The following is a 13,867-nucleotide window of genomic DNA, read 5'->3' on the forward strand; positions in this document are numbered from 1 at the left end:
CATAACAAATGGCAATAAGTGAGAGTAGACACCGCTTGCACATCAGAAAAGGTGTAGTAATAGAAATGCTCTGAATCACCCAAAGTCTGAACTGAAAAATGTCAGAACTATATCACAGGTGTATCCCACTTATATGTACCTTTCCCTGAGGCTGTTCAAATATATACATGAGAGTATCTGAGGCTTGGAAGAGTCAAAAACACACAGGCATATCAGCTTGTCTGCTGTTACATACTCTGCAAATAGCTGTAGAATGAATTCAACAAGCATGCCCTTATGTAGAAGTACAACACAGAAATAGCAAAAGATGTAGCCATGTACTGCTAGCAACCACCTGTGACAATGCCATTGTTCAGGTGCTGAAAAGACTGCTGTGGTGCACAGTCAAAGAATACTAGGCTGACCTCTGTCTACCATCTGGATATGTCCACAGGTGGGAGCTACTCAGACTACAAGCCTTCATAGACTTACAGGTACACAGCAACTCTGCATGTTCAGCAAGATAAACATCACATGATAATAAATAATGCACACTGCAATTCTGCACCCCTACCCAAATGTACTATATACCCTTGTAGTCAGACACAACCAAGGGTGTAGGTAGGCATACACAGTACAGAAATATGACCAGTCATCCTGAGCAGACTGTGCTAATGCCAACACAAACCACAAACTGTTCAGATGTGAGTAACGTACTAATGGCAGTATAGCTGTTCACAAACAGTGCATGTGCCTGATATTCATAATTGATAGCGCAACATTCTTTGATGTCCTCACCACTCTCATGGAAGGTTTCAAATATCCCACCTAATGTATTGCATATGCACAGCTGTTGCTGGTAAAGAAATGGGCAGCTATGGACCTTCTCCACACCCATCGTGTACATCCCAAGCTATTTTACCTACTGTCTTCACCTCTTTGAGCACCCTTTATCACCACATTCCTATCTCCCCATTTACTTTTCTGTCAAAGACATGAGCGTGGGGGTTAGCGGGAGTGAGCACTTGTAAACAGTAGTAAGCGGGTTTGCACCAGTGTGCGCATGTGTGCGCCTAGCTCAGCATTGCTAAGATATGATGAGCTCCGCCAAGCTTAGCTTACTATTGCCAGCATAAAATGAGCTAAGCTCAGCTTAGCTTAGTATTGCTAAAATACACTAAGCTAAGCTAAGCTTCATGCAAACCCTCACCAACTCGCTTACAACTGCTTCAAAGTGCCTTTGTCACTCTGTATGACAAGGCCCTTGTATTGCTCAGCAGCAAAATAAAATGCCCTTGTCAGTCTCAAACCCCACACCTTGGACTCACCAGTCTGCATGATGCACTACTAAGCCACAGCATATATACAATAACTTGATGCTGAAAGAAATATAACATGCATTACAAGGAGTGCATGTAAAGGGAAAATAGGAAAGTCATAGGAATACATTGCAATAAAGAAATATGACATGCATTACAAGGACTGAATGTAAAGGGAAAATAGGAAAGCCATAGGAATACATTGCAATAACTACTGTTGTATGCCAGTTAATTCCCTAATTCCAAAAGAAAGTACATACTCCCATGTATCCAGTGTTAGCATTAGGAGGTGTGAGTAAAGTTAAACACTGAGAAGAGTGTACTTGAAGAAGCAACAGTCAGGTTTTAGTACAACATGCATGTCACCGGCTACAACCCAGCTTCAGATATGAGACATATACCAACCTTCTGACTGACACAACAGTGTCCACAGCAAACAAGCATGGTCCCCACCTTGCAAAACTGAAAGGCCTATGCCTACCTAACCTATCATTTTATAGCAGTGTCCTGAAATCACAGTGAGAACTGCAATTACTACACAGCAGGCTGCATGCAATTACCAAATGGTGGGCACCAATTGGTGCAGAGGCCATCTCATGCACATGTGCAGATACCTACAAATGCAGCTTGTACTTGCTGTCCACACATGCAGTAATATCATTGCAGCAACTGGAGAGAGAGAGAGCGAGCGAGTGAGAGAGACTGATAGACAGACAGACAAACAGTTGGAGAGACCAAACAAAAAAAAAAACAGAGGCGGTTGGAGACACTGACCAACCAAAACAAAAATTAAAACAAACAGAGGCAGTGGAGGACACCGACCTAAATAAATAAAAATAAAAAACATCAACAGGTACAACAGACTGAGGTGAGACATACAAAGGTAAGGTATGTAACACAGATGTATTTGCTGGCATCCGAATGATGTGTCTGAAGGGTACTCTACATTCTGTGAACAATCCTTATGTGGTAGCAGTCCGTATCTATATGTATATGCAGATGTGCATAGGGCAAGGGACATACTGCAACTGTTAGTGAAGGCTGGACATATATATGTATTTGAAGGTTGCTATGTGCACATATCTATGTAGGTTGTAGTGTGTGGCATTGAAAACAGCAAGCAGTGCAGGTACATGTCATGTGGTGGTTCAATGCTGTGGGACTGAGTTATAGTCAGTGAGGTCTACTATGGCTATACGGCCTGAGGATAGAGAAATGCATTCTGCACAACACTGTGCAATATTATTACATAATCATATGTCTCACAACTGTTCCATAATTGATATTCCCACCATGAAAGTTGGCCAGTATATCTGCATATATGTGCATGTATATGTACAGCGGTGGCTGTTTACAAGTATGTATATATATATATATATATATATATATATATATATATATATATGTATGTATATATATATATATATATATATATATATATGTATGTATATATATATATATATATATATATATATATATATATATATATACATACATATATATATATATATATATATATATATAGATATATATATATATATATATATATATATATATATATATATATATATATATATATATATATATATATATATATATATATATATATATATATATATATATATATAGATATATAGATATATAGATATATATATATATAGATATATATATATATATATATATATATATATATATATATATATATATATATATATATATAGAGAGAGAGAGAGAGAGATAGATATATAGATATATATGGATATCTATGGATATATATAGATATGTATATATATATATATATATATATATATATATATATATATATATAGATAGATAGATAGATATACATATATGTATATATATATATATATATATATATATATATATATAGATATAGATATGTATATATAAAGTGATATATAAATGTAAATGTATATAAATATACATAGATATATAAATATATATATATAGTGAGAGAGGGAGACACAGGGTCAGACATATTGCAACAGGTGCCTGGTGACCAAGGCATGGACTGAACACCAGTGTTGATACTGCAGTGCCATATCCCATTCCAAAACACTTTACCCACTAACTACCAGATAGGTGGTTGCCTGACTAACACTGAAGGTGTCAGAAGGGAACATGGGACACAGGTGGACAGTAGCCTCCCCTTTGATATTCACAGTGCCACACTAGTCTTGTAATCTGTCTATGTGGTACGTGTAATCACTAACGATGTGTCATGTATGGAAATATAGGTCAGTGTTCCCCTGTACTCATCACAATGCCCCATGTGGTATGTACCTCACATGACAACTACAGCAAGTGGAAAGTCCACAGACATACCTCACAAAGGGTAATACTGCCCTGATACACATACCCTATGCAGACTGACTCACATAACCACAGCTACAGTGCGTTGTATACCGGCCACCCAGAGGTTACCTCTGCCAAACATACAGAGGCATGCCACACCCATAGCAGTCAGACAACCACCATGTCAACACCTCACAATCCCACTGGGCTACATGGCCTAGGTCCCTAGTGCACGCAACATCACTAAACAGCACATGCTGGAGGGATATGCTCCTACTGGCAAATATGCCATACTCTGCAGTAAATCACCCAGCATGAACAAACAAGGCTCCTCAGTAGCAGATGTCAGACATACCCCTGATGAATGTCTGGGGGATAGGTAACACGCCCTGGGAATCACCTCTGTGTATCCGGTTGATAGGAGGAAGTTAAATCTAATTACATGTGTGTCACAGGCCAGGGTAGCATATGGCTAGGCTGCTGTAGGCCCCAGGGACAATAGCGTATTACCTACTTATGACACAATGCACACAGACATGTACACAGTGCAATACCAGCTATGTGAGGTGGAATGAGTGTGACAGTGAATGTGTGCAAGGTCTGTGATGGTGTGATAGCTAGGAGTGAGGTTGTTTCCATCATGGTCGTTTGTGTCCTACGTGTGAGGCCAGAGAAAGATGTGTCAGTTATTGGGATGCAGACATAGTAGGATGGTATATGTTGTGACGTAGGTCCTTGTGTATGACTGTGGTGTCCCATCATAGGCTGACGCAATACATGTGTGCTCAGTAAGAGGTACTGCTGGTGACTCCATCCGACATTAGAACTGTTGTACCACCTGAATCTGTAGGCGTAAACAGCACAGTATGGTGTATGTTCACATTCCCTGGTAACACTGTCTTGTGTGTTTCCTGCAGTCTGCACAGATTACATTCCTCAGGCATAGGTATCTGTAAGTAGGGGCACACAGTACTGTAAGGTACATAGAAAATGCTCATCCGTGTTAGCATACATTTGTGTATGGTATGAATGTCTGATGTGTGTGTAATGATGCCTGTACCATGTCTGCAATCACATGTGTGATGCAGGGTTTGCATGTGTACCTAGCAACATGTGTACTCTGTTACAGCAGTATGCCAGCTATATTAACAACTGTGCACATATGTTAGGTAGGGGTATGGCATCAACGACTATGGTAGGTTACTGGTTATACTGTAACTGTACTTCACATTCATTGCAATGGATGACATATATCTGCATGCATCAGCTTGATATGTACCCCCCTGGCAAGGCTGTGCACTGGATCCCAAACAGTGAGCCGAGTACTGGTGTATACTGGTGTATCATATGGAGTGTGGCAGGCACTGTCAGCCAGTTGTGGGCTGAGCACTGATATGTGGTATTGAATGTGTGTATCCTCTGACAGACGAACAGATGCTATATATGGCAGTTAACTGATATCTGTACTGTATAATGTTAAGTGTGCCACATGATTTGCTCACACATATCGTTTACTTGTCTTCCAGGCATATGGCTCATCACAGAAACCCCTGCTACACAGCTGCAGAGGAACAGGAAATCCACCACAACCTGGTACAGCACTATACCCTGCTGTTTTCAAGGGCCAGCCAGCACCAGCAGGAGCATACTGCACTGTGGCAAGAACTTGTTCGTCGGGTAAATGACATAGGCATGCATAACCGGACATATGAGCAGGTACGCCATCACTGCAGTGATTTAATCAGACATGTCCGGCAGCATGCGTCTGATATCCACAGACAACAGCTTGCCACAGTTGGTGGGGTGGCCATACATCCCCCCTCACCAGAGTGGAGGAACTGCTGCTAAGTGCGGTGGCCCCTGGCCTACAGCAACAACAACATCACACATGTGTCATCATGGAGGCCGGAGCCACCCAGCATAGTGACATGGAGCGTGCAGGTAACATGCCCTAGCTGTAGACTACTGTTACCTGTATTGTTAGATTATGCATGTGTGAGATGTGTACTGCGTTTAGCAGTTGTGCTGCCTATTGTGTGCAATACTGATAAAGTGAATAGTATCTGTACACCGATGCCTGTTGTTCTACTGTAGTTTAGCACACTCACAGTAGCAATGCCACAGGTGTGGCCACTGACAAACTGTGTCATATTCTTGCAGGTCCCTCTGGTGTGACAGTAGGGCAGACGTTATGCTGGTGAGTGTGTTATCACTTTAAACTTGGTATTGAACTGTGCATGTCATAGGTGAGGTGTAGGCCATGTACACATAACACACCTACGCATAATGCATGCTGTGCATGTTTGCTGTGAGACATGAAACATCTCAGTAATGTCAGTAGCTGCCTCATTCACATGCAATGCACAGAGCATCAGACACAAATGTAGCAACACTGTACTGCACATTGGATAGGCATAGTTGACACACATGTACACAACATAACATGTTTGTCATGCGCAGTACACCCCAACATGCTACACATAGTGTAACCGGACACACGCTGGCAGGTCACACTTCAGTATCCCACATGTCATCCACACACCACACATACCATACCTGAGGGGTAGGGGCCTAGCATGGGGCTGTGCAACACTCCTCAACACATAACACAGTCATGTTAGGCAATGCTCCCTATTGGACACCTCACACACCCTTGTGCAATGTGGCTGTGTAATTGTGAACTTAGCCACGGCACTGCGGTTCAGGTACAGCTTGCTAGGTGGTGGTCTACCACACTTTAGTGGCCTTGAGTGACCACATGATGCATGATGATGATGGCTAATGGTACTACACCCCATACTGTTACAATGGCCATGTCCAGGATTGGTATTCCATCATGTATACATGCACAACCCATCCCGTGTGTGTACATAGCATGCATGTGCTACACCTGTGTCCACAATTATCTGCTACAGACACAGGCACTGCAATCAGACATGGAAACCCATGTGACACACAGATAACACACACAGCCATGGTATGTATACCTGTGTGTGATGGTGCACAGGACATTGCAGAGCTTATAATACTTGCACATAAATGTCATGTCCTTGTACACATTGTGTTCCAGGGTGTAGGCAATCACTGAACATGTACACACATGCACCACAGCCATGTACACTGTCATCAACTATGGCTGTCTACACTCACACTGCATGGGTTTGAGCAACACTTATTCTGCATGCTGACATGTGTGCGTGACAGTTTGCCTCGTGATACTGTCACCCACCTTCAACCAGTATTGAGTATGATTTGGAAGTCTGTTGTGTGTATGTATCTGCTGTAGTGAGGAGTGTGCATGTGTTCCTGTGTTCCTGTGTGCATGTGTTCCTGTGTGCCCGTTTGACTGTGTGCATGTGTGCATGTGTTCATGTGTTCATGTGTGCATGTGTGCCTGTGTGCCTGAGTTCATGTGTTCATGTGTGCAGGTGTTCATGTGTGCATGTGTGCCTGTGTGCCTGTGTTCATGTGTGCATATGTTCATGTGTGCATGTGTGCATGTGTGCATGTGCAGACCGTAATGTGTGTTTCCTGTCTTCCTCTCACAGGTGCTGAGGTAGGGCTTGGGGAAAGGAGCAGGCGACCTGAAGCCACTGCCATGGATAGTGGTGATGATGAGACATGTATTTTGGCACAGGGAGATTTGACAGGGTCTGTCATTGGTCCACCAATCAACAGTACACAGCATTCAACCCCATCCATGTGCACACTCATACTGCCATTACATCCCTCACCACCAATGGCCATATGGAAGGGACAGCATATAGTTGGCATTGACCAGGAGAGTGTGGTACCCATGGCACGTGCATCCCCTCACAGCAGCCATAGCCATAGACCCACAATGGTACCACATAGGCGGAGGTCCAGAGGTTCTTGGGGGAGCACCACTGGATGTATTGCCCCTGGCAGGTGTGCCCTCACAGGTCTTATGATGACCACTATGTTCTGGGCTGTAATGCAGGCTCAGGCACGTATGGAACGGTACACCAGGCAGGGACTTAGGGAGCAGAGGGCACATAACACCGCTATCAATGACAGCATCCGTGACCTTGCCAGTGCCATCCGGACATACACCGAGGTCATTGATAGACATTGGGGGGAGACAATAGATGCCCTCCACAACATGTCTTCCACAAGCCAGGACCGTGCGGGATGGTTGCGACGTCGACGCGGATGCATGCCAGCAACAGCAACAGCTGGCAGTGGTCACGGATGGCCCACAGCTCACAGCCGCTCCTGTAGTGGCAGTACCAGCCCCAGCAATGCTGGGGCTGGCCTATCCATTGTCCGTCCCAGTAGACCATGTGCACATGGCTCTGGCCAGTCCCAGCAGGGACATGGGTCCAGTCGTCATACCTCTGCCTCTGATGACAGTACCCAGTCAGGGTTGGTACCCGATACTGTCCGTAGCACCCCTGCCAGGCACAGGTACTGTGTTCGTGGCCGGAGACAGTGATCTGTATAGCCAAGCAGGTACAGTCTGTGGCTGTCCCACAAACCACCGTATATGGCAGCCACATGGTGGAGCTGTGTGCATGCAGACACACACACATTAAGCAAACAACTAGGGCTCACACATACACACACACATTACATCAACATTGCCCCATGCTGTACTGTTGTCCCACACACACACACACACACACACACACACACACACACACACACACACACACACACACACACACACACACACACACACACAGACATGTCAATTGGATGGGTCAATGTCAGGCTCTGGCAAACAACAAAATGCCCTGTGCATATGATGATACCTGTGCCACCTCCTGTCATCTGCATTATCGACGGAGGGACAGGCTAACATGGTGCTGATGCACAGGGTGACACTATAGCAGTGTAGCAATAATAGCGAGTTGTCAACAAGGAAGTCTAACTACATCCTTGCAGGTATATCTGAGCAGACATTATGCATCAAAGCTCTGTTTGTCAATGTAGCATTGTTTACACCACTGTTAGGTCTGAGCATGTATTATCCACCCATGTGCCACTTGGCTGATGTGTGATGTGTTGCCAGCATGTGTTAGCGAGTGGACAGTACGTGTGTGATGTGTGCAGTACAGATTAGCAAGTGTACATCTGTGAACATGGTGGGTGCGCACTGTCTGGATGTACGTGCATAGTGGACACATGGGACATGTGGCATACCCTGTCGTACACATTATTAACATCCCATTGCATCTTTCAATGGCCAGTATGCATTCTACTACAGTTATGTACTAACATGGGTAGACGTGTGTATGACATGGGTTGACACTATGCTGCAGGTGATACCGTTAATATCAGTCAATGATTTGTGGTCTGGTAGTATACACAACCTCAACAGCATGACTATAAGCAATCATTGGATGATGTCCTGACAAATGACACACAGTAGTAGGGAATTGGATCCTTCCAGTGCTACACTATAACACTAACCAGTGGTGATGACCACCACCCATTACTGTGACACACCTGTGTATCATATAGCCCCCTTAGGTACATGCAGACACACTAGGGATGTGTCCATCCAAATCTGGGAATGCATGGAATGGCCTACAATGCATTCCCTGGATGGGACGCATATCCTACACAAGGGTATCAAACAGACAGATACATGTTGTGTGATACATGCTGTATAACAGTAAGCCGACTATGGCATAGTCATCCTCATGTACTATACATACTATCCCATCAGTACCACACTGGTGGTAGCCTTCAACGTGTATGTCGGGTACCATTGTGTACATACAGACCCATGTTATGTCATGTCTCCCTTCGTATCCACATATCCATAGGTATTGTGGAGTCCCAAGGTGTATCACAGACATTAGAGGCCTGAATGCATATCCACAAGGCAGTCATACACCTATAAAGACTGTCCATTCTTGGCAGACTTTGTTGTGTATGACCATGTCTGACATATACCCAGCCATATACCCTCACTCACACTACTCTTAAGTAACTGTCATGGGTTTGTGTGCCACAGATGATCTTGGTCACAGAACACGACAGTGGATGGCCATGTCACATACATACATATGTGACCTACGATCTGAGTAGCAGCGGCACAACCTGTCAATGGAAACAAATGTATTCATGTAGTATGCAGGCTTCACACCTATGTACTGATTGAGGGGACATGTATACATATATATTTGCCATGCAGATACCTGATATCTGCAATGTACTTACTGTTGTCATCATACTATGTCATACCATAGTAAAAGCAAAACCCACACCGTGTTGACCAACAGTGACAGACACACAGTCAGCATTTGCAGGATTCGAACACCTACCTAACAATGTTATAATACTAGAGAGTGACGCATTAACAGGCTCTATTTGCTTTACTGGCTGGTTTATCTTCTCCTGCTGTATTTGTAGGATGGTGACATCATCAGACTTTCCAAAGAGGAATGTACCTCCTTTACTGGGTTTTCCCAGTCTCCAAAAAGGAACACCTCTCAAAGGAAACTGCACACACCCCCCACAGGATTCAAACCCCTACCTAACTATGTTATGATACTGGATAGAGACATATTAACACGGTGTGCTATTTGCTTTACTGGTTGGTTTCCCTTCTCCTGCTGTATTTCTAGGATGGTGACATCATCAGTCTTTCCAAAGAGAAATGTACATTTTCAAAGATAATTGCACATATACACACAGTCAGCATTTACAGGATTCAAACCCCTACCTAACTAGGTTATGATACTAAAGAGAGACGCATTAGCGCAGCGCGCTATTTGCTTTACTGAGTGGTTTCCCTTCTCTGTCTGTATTTCTAGGGTGGTGACATCATCAGTCATTCCAAAAAGGAATGTACATCTTTAGTGTGTTTTCCCAGTCTTAAAAAAGGCCACTCCTTTCAAGGAGAAGTGCACATACATACACCCACACAGACAGCACTTGCAAGATTCAAATCCCTACTTAACTAGGTTATGATACTTTAGAGAGAGGGACGCATTAGCGCAGCACGCTATTTGCTTTACTGATTGGCTTCCCTTCTCTGTCTGTATTTCTAGGGTGGTGACATCATCAGTCATTCCAAAGAGGAATGTACATCTTTAGTGAGTTTTCCCAGTCATCAAAAAGGCCACTCCTTTCAAGGAGAATTGCACACACATCCCCCACACAGTCAGCATTTGCAGGATTCAAACCCCTACCTAACTAGGTTATGAAACTAGAGAGGAACACATTAACACAGCGTGCTATTTGCTTTACTGGTTGGTTTCCCTTCTCTGTCTGTATTTCTAGGGTGGTGACATCATCAGTCATTCCAAAGAGGAATGTACATCTTTAGTGTGTTTTCCCAGTCTTCAAAATGGCCACTCTTTTCAAGGAGAATTGCACACACATACAACCCCCACACACACAGTCATCATTTGCTGGATTCAAACCCCTACCTAACTAGGTTATGATACTAGAGAGAAAGGCGCATTAGTGCAGCACGCTAATTGCTTTACTGGGTAGTCTCCCTTCTCTGTCTGTATTTCTAGGGTGGTGACATCATCAGACTGGACATGGTAATGTGTGTACACTTTGTTTTATGCCATTCCAGGAATGGTCCATGTGGGTCTTCAGGTGTCAACAGCTGGAACAGGAACTCATAATCCTTACCTTGTGTGATCTATCTGTGGACACATCGACATTCCTTCATATGTCAACACATATTTATACACAGCTTGTTGGTTTTGTGGGTACTACATGTGTCTGGAATGTTGATAAAGGGCTATTCAAAGTGTATGTGAGACATGTGTAGCTGTGTTCAGTGAAGTATGTCCTGTGTGGCTGCCTTGCAAACAGTCTAGCATGTTTGGGAACCATGATCTGCACATGAACATACCACGGTTAGTAGGGTTGTGTGTATGTCAGCTTTCAATAGCTCGGTTTATGACTTCAACTATGATGGACTCCATGGCCTTGCAGATCATACTTCATAGGCATACTGGACTGTACTTCCCATGGTGTGTTGTGCACCAACACTTGTGTGGAGTGCCATATGTTGCTGTAACACATTCAACGGTTCCACATCCTGTGTATGGGGGAGGATCAGCTGACTGTTCAGGTGCAGGATCTGTTTGTTCTGTAGTTTATGCATGACACATATTGGGAATCAATGTAGTCCACTTGATGCCATGCTTTTAGCATGGGGGTAGCTGTTCATCCATTCTACATGTGATATCTCCTGGTATGATGATATGGACTATCGTTGGTGGGAGGTGGGTATGTATATGGGCCTGTCTGTCAGGATGTCGGCATTGTCAGTCAGGTACAGTTGGCCCTGACTCATGACATATATGTGTGTACATTGCTATATATGACATAGCTGTCGGAGGTGACATGATTCAGTCTGGACTCCTTCTCAGCTACTCTTTACAGAACACCAACAAACCTGAGCACTAATCCCTGTTATACTCCTATACACACTTAACACCCTACTGATCCTTTGTCATCTGGCTAGAGAGTATGTCATGATGATATCCCAGCATGTCCAGGGGTCGGCTTTGTGTGCACTCTCCAGTCCAGCTGGTGAATATTGTGATGTAGACACAATGTCACATCTGCCTCATGTACACAGACAACACTCTCCTCCTCACAACAAACCCAGATATATGTGTGAGATGCACCTACAGAGACATACAGGTTTTTGAACTCTCTCGACCCATGACTGGCATAGTCTATCAGGTGGTGAGGATAACCACACACACCACATATCAGTCTCATATATCCTCTGGCGACAGCACTCAAACCACATTATCACACAAACACATACTTGGATGCTGTAAATTAACTCTGCCTAAGCAGCAGAGACCTCCACAGCAGGCACACACACAACTGCTACCCCACTACAATACCCACATCTCACATAGTTCACAATGTCAGTGTGCCACACAGTCACTTGCCTTCGGGCTAAATAACACACATAATACACTTGTGATAGGCGACACTTACTGTCAGACACACTGAAGTACCACTCAACAGCCCATACAAGGGAATAGTCCCTTTGTGCTGTCTGTCATGTGCCAGGATCTGCCACATAACACATGCAGTCAGGTCACTACAAAGTAAGTACAGGACTGGCACCATCATTGTCCATGCTGGTACGTAAAACCTCAGACGTTACTCCCTGGACCACATGACATGGTACATGGAGGAACAGTGTCATCATGTAGCCCAGGCCAATATGACCCTGACCTTGTCTAGCATCTTACACCCACCAAGTATGATGTCACAGTATACAGACAAACATACCACATTTAACACTTAGCTAACAGATTGGTGTCATTTATAGGGGATACAGTGTCTGTCAGCCTGTGGTGACATGCTCAACATGCCACGTAGCTTCACTATGGACAGCTTGCACCTGTCACCCTTGGACCTTTGAATGCTGGCTAAGGCTCTTGCTACCACCATAGTGCATTTGTTGAGCAGGGCTCAAAAGACAAACCCACCTACATAGACATTACAGGTTAAATAACACTAAGGGTAATGCTGCTCAACACCAGATGTGTTACCCTCATATTGCGGCCACTCATGACTGCCCTCAGTATGGCGGATAGCAATATATGTGCACTAACAGACACCTAGTTCAGGGTCACATATGCATGCCAGCACTACCAGGTTATGTTTCATACCATGCTTTCTGACCACAGGACTTGGAACAGACAACACAACTAGGGGGTGTATCCATATACATCACAGATACACACACCTCTGGGTTAGTGGCACTGCACTAAGCATCACAGACCATACATATACAACTACCATTGTGTGAAACTGCCTTTCAGTTTGTTGCCTACTACAGACCACCCTCCCATACTCAGGAACCACACTCAGCTTTCCTGGGAACAGTGGAGGATATGATGTTCTCCACAAACACCATTATATTGGGTGACATCAGATACACAAATATTTACTGGGGATACTAGTCAAGCCACAACAACCTCACCCTACAGTCGCTACAATTTGTAAATTCATATGCTATGGCACAACCAGTCACCAAATCCACAAGGGGGAATACATACTGGACCTGATCATCACCAACATGGGGACTCTATGTTCCACGCCAGCAATATACCCCTCATTGGTAAGGTCGGAACATACATCTATCTCACTGGACATACATATACACTCCACACACCCATCCTGGGTAATCTTGCTGAACTTCTGATGAGCCAACGTCTCACTTCACCAGAGCATGGTGGTATCCTTCAGAGACCTTGAGACAGTGTCAAATACAGCTCTGACTA

This window comes from Protopterus annectens, chromosome 5.part0, assembly GCF_019279795.1.
Source record: "Protopterus annectens isolate FY-2018-M chromosome 5.part0, PAN1.0, whole genome shotgun sequence".
Classification (NCBI taxonomy): Eukaryota; Metazoa; Chordata; order Ceratodontiformes; family Protopteridae; genus Protopterus; species Protopterus annectens.